The sequence below is a fragment of the Octodon degus genome, unplaced genomic scaffold (genome assembly GCF_000260255.1).
Source record: "Octodon degus isolate 3935 unplaced genomic scaffold, OctDeg1.0 scaffold00061, whole genome shotgun sequence".
NCBI lineage: Eukaryota > Metazoa > Chordata > Mammalia > Rodentia > Octodontidae > Octodon > Octodon degus.
The window spans coordinates 1,483,485-1,488,511 of record NW_004524637.1 but is presented as its reverse complement, the minus strand read 5'-3'; positions in this window follow the sequence as shown (position 1 = coordinate 1,488,511).

Here is a 5,027-nt window from a genome sequence, read left to right as displayed (position 1 = left end):
GAAACTAAAACATCCTTTTTAATTCTTCAAATAAATTGATCGTAGAGTTTTCTGCTTGGATGCTATTTACAGTATCAATTTATATTAAAATCTTATTTGCTTATTTTGTCCTCATTGTGGGATATGGAGAAAAGAAAGTTAGTCATCTTCAACCCAGTGGGGAATATTGAAAATAGAGGCACAAGAAACTATCATGAACAAAATTCTGGCTTCTTGGGGACCAGCCAGAATTAAGTATCTGAATCCTTCTATAAAATAAGTGTGGTCTCTTTACTTTTGGGCAATAAAGCAGTGTGACCAGACTTAGGCTGACATAAACTTAAGATGCCCATTTCTAGCTAGATTTGCACCCATTTCTTCTAGATTTCTTCTATATAATTTATAGAATAACTAGAAATTTCTGTCCACCTTTGTCCACAGGAGATTACATTAATGAAATCCAACATGGAACAAAGGCAGGTTTTCTATCAGCTGTTATATCACTGTTTACATTACATGTTAAATGTCTATAATCTGTTTTAAATGTTTTCTTTTTTCGTTTCTATTTTTATGATTCAAAGTGACAGTTCAGTACAACCACTGGTGGCTTAGAGGTGTGTGGATTGTGGTGTGTGTGAGTCAGTAACTGACACCAATTTCAGAGAGATCTACCAAGAGACGAATAGGTGAGAGCTCCATGACTGTCAGGGCAGAAGACCATCAGGTTGTGTCCCAGGTTGTGGTAGGTCAGGAACCCTGAGGCTCCTGGGGGTCATTGTGGGAAGTGTGTTTAGAATCACAGATATATAACAGATATCTTACATGCAAGTACCTACCCAATTTTTGCTATTTAAACTAAAAATGAATTTCAAATGAAATTTAAAAGTCTCTGAAAGCTTATAGCAATTATCTTATAGCAATCTTTTGTTTAATAGTAAGAAGAAAACAGTTCACTGTATGATACCTTGGGTCTAGTAGTCCTATATAAACTAGTCAGCTGTAAAACAGGATAATTTTTGAGTCTTTTTTTGGTAAATAGATACAACTAGAGAATATATTCTTAAGTGAAATAAATCAGAGCCACATTTGCACACCTTATATTGTCTCCTTAGTGTGAGAACCTGAAAGAGAAAAATGGAATCAGAAGGGTACAATAGATACAGAAAGAAGGGAATGAACTTATTGAAAAGAAAAGAGTTACTGAGTTAAGAAAGACAAGAGAGGGAGTGGGGGGAGGAGATTTATTTATGTATGTAAGCAGGATGGTTTTGACAACTGTACTATGCATTTCTGCTGGTCTATGGAAGGGTACAGTTAATGTTTAATTTGTTTTGTTGCCTTTTTTAATTGTTTGTATTTTTTCCCATCTTAATTTCTTTCTTCTTCCAATTTTACATACATATATCTGGTAATATAAATAAATGGTTGGAAGACAGCACTTTGGATTACAGCAAATGCTGTGAAACTCATATTACTTTGTTAAGTAAAATTCTGTATCACTTGTAATTTTTTCTGTTTTAATTCTAATTAACACTCACTTTAAAAACTAAGAAAATAAAAATAAACTAGTCAAACATCAAGAAAATGTTCTTATTTAGAGACCTCATATTTTCCCACAAGGTGACAGCAGGTGAAGTGCTATACCAGCTGTTTTCAACTCACACACCATGATCATTTATGTTTGAGACTTAAGAACTGGAACCTAATATATTTAGAGTGTGTGGTAGACTACTTTGATCCCAATATAAGATTTTATGTTTCATTAATCATTCCAAATTTTACAATACTGAATCTATGGTCAGCCAGATGACTCAGCGGATTAAAGTGCCTGCTTAGGTAGATATAGGGACCAGAGTTGGATCCCTGGTGTGCTGTGCTGGCCCCACTCCCAGGGTGCACAAAGACTGTGATTGAGTCTAGGTGTGATGGTGTGCGCCTATAATCCCAGTGCTTGGGAGGCTGAAAACAGAAGAATCACTATGAGTCCATTTTCTGTGGTGAGATCCTGTAGACCCTATACTAAATACATTAAAAAAGCCTGAATATTCTAAGCAGCTGTTCTTTCCAACTTTTTGTTTCCTGAAAACATTATAATAGAATTAAAATTAGTGTTTCTGCTGTATCATTATCTAAACTTAGAGCTATGGGTATTTAAGTGCTATGTTACCTATTTGTACAATTCTGGTAAGTGCAATAGATTTGTCTTTGATGGGTAAACAAATATTAGCCCCAAAACAAGATACTAGAAAGTAATCGTTTGCATATGTTTTTTTCAAGGTGTTACTTGCTGAGGGCTTAATACTATGAGCAAATCTTATGTGACTCTGCCTTCAGTGGAATCTAATAAGGGAGTCAAATGTAAATCAAAGGATTGACCACAGAGGTAAATGGGCTGCCAAGCAGAGGTGCCTGGTAACCAAGGGACAGGTGTCAAATCAGGAAATTGAGAGACTGTCCTAGGCACCTGAAAATTAAACCAGAATCTAAGAAGAGAAGGCATTATAATGTAGGGTTTGCTCTTAGTGGCATCAAAGGCAGTGTAACACAGGGGGAGAGAGTTCCAAAGAGAGAAATAGGCTCTCTAGACTTTTTTAGACACCATAAGGATTTGGGTCCTTGTCCCAAAAGCAATGGGAATTCAATGTTTTAAGAAGAGCACAATGGATCAGATATGCAGATACAAAGACCATGTCATCACCTGGGAGCCCCTGATGAAAAATAAGGCCCTGGGTGTTGGAGCTTACTAAACAGTAACTTAAACAAAAATAGTCATATGCACCAAAATACTTGTGCATGAATGTTCTTAGGAGCACTATTTATAAAACTAAATTTAGAGTATAATATATAAATAAACTGTAGTGTAGACCATATAATAGAATACTATAGAAAAATGAAAATGAATGAACTTCTCTTAGAGACAGTTTGTGACTGATAAAGATCATAAAGGATGATGTGGAAAAAAGAGGCTCAATGCAAAAGGTACATTTTTATTAAGTTCAAGACAGGGGAGCTTATATGTGATGATCCACCTGGACAATGGTTACATGCAGGCAGAACAGTAGTGCAAGGATTCCGTGGGGGAGTTGGAAGACTGGGAAACCTTCCGTGGAGACCTGGGAAGATGCCATCTACTGACTGGGAGGCTGGTACATGAACATGTTTGTTTTGAGAAAATGTATTGAACTAGCAACTGATGATTTCAGCGCTATTCTCTTTGTGCATTTGCATCATATTCTTTTTTAAAAAATCTGAAGTAGAGGACTTGTTTTTCCCCAGTGCCCAGTCAAAACAAGAGTGCTTTCAACCAGGATATGCTTGACAGTGTGGCATACATAGCTACTAAGCATAACATGAAGCCCATCAGACATTTCATTCATGAAAACATCACATTACCTTTTGCATTTTCTGCCATTTGTCATCTTTTCTACACTCATTTATTTGGTCCAAAAAAACATTCATCTTCATTTCACCATCCTCCTCCAAATAAAAAGAAAACTATAAAACATACTATGTAGAACTGAAACCTATTGCCTCAGCTAGTTGCACCTTGCACCCCAGGAAAACATGTGGAAGAGTTGCCACTGCTGGGGCAGCAGCTGTCTATTAGCCAAAAGGCCTCAGAGCTTCTACATGTTGGGGTTATCACTGTGCATGCCCAGGTGATGTGCCTCATTGTTGCTCTAACCTGGAAAGCCAAGCCCAGACAAAAGATAATCTTAGGAATTACTGCATTGTATACATAGTCCTGCAGTTTCCAAACTGTGCAGGCCCTGGGAGGCTTGAGCAGAGAGATGGATGATGTCTCAGAAGTGTTTCGAGGGATTTCTGTGAGGGAGATTCTGTGGATCTTTGTACCAGCCAAGTGGATCTCTATGAAACTGCAAGTTGAGATCACCTCAGGTGTTTTCAACAGCCCAGATAGATACCTGGCTCCACCCCAAGAGTCTGACTTTGCTGCTTGGCCCATGGCCTGGAAAGTGGTGGTTTTAAGAACTTATCAGGTAATATTCATGTGCAGCCAAGGCTGAAGACCATTTCTTGATGGTGAGGATGGGGCCAGCCAGACAGCTCAGTAGATTAAAGCACCTCCCTAGGCAGGTGCAGGAACTGGGGCTTGATCCTTGGTGTGCCGTGCTGGCCCCGACCCTGGGGTTCACTGAGATGGTGTTTGAGACTGCGTGTGCCTATAATCCCAGTACTGGGTAGGCTGAAAACAGGAGAATTCACTACGAGTCCAACCTGTAGTGAGACCCTGTAGACCATGTACTAAATACATTTTTTTTAAAAAAGGTAAGGATGTCTACATAAAGTCATGTGAGGGCCGTGGATATAGTTCAGCATCATAAACATCTGTCTGGCAAGCACAAGGTCCCGAGTTCAATCCCCAATATCAAAAAATAGAAAAAAAATGAAATAAAGTCATGTGAAATTAGATATGTCTCTTCTAACTTTTTTTTTGTTTTGTATTTTTTGTGAAACCAGGGATTGAACTCAGGCCCTTGTGCTTGCCAGGGAAGCACTTATTCCACCGAGCCATCTCCTTGACCAGATATGTCTCTCTCTCTCTTTTTTTAAATATTCCATGAAAGAAAATTTGTTATTAGGAATGTTAACAATGACATTGATTGTCACAGTGGGAAGCTGGAGTTTTCTTTTTATTTTTTTAATTCTTCTTTTTTTATTTTTTAAAGAATACAAAATAATAATAATAATAAAAGCATCAGAAACAATCCAAGTCTCACTAAACAAAAAATAGGAATTCAACAATGATTGCTGTATTGCACAATACACTAATTCTTATACATGTGGATTAAAATACATTAACTACTTAGATAAAAAATTTCAAGCCTAGAGGTCTCTTGATCTGAAATGAGATATGGCCTTAGAGCATCGAAGCCATTATTAGTCACAGACCAATCACACTAGTTATTTTGACCGTATGCTTTTTCCCATCACTGTACTAAACAACCTCATTACAAGAACAAAATTACTTTATTCTTTTTTTTTTCAAATCAAATTGGTAGGACAGTTTCAATAATTAACACATT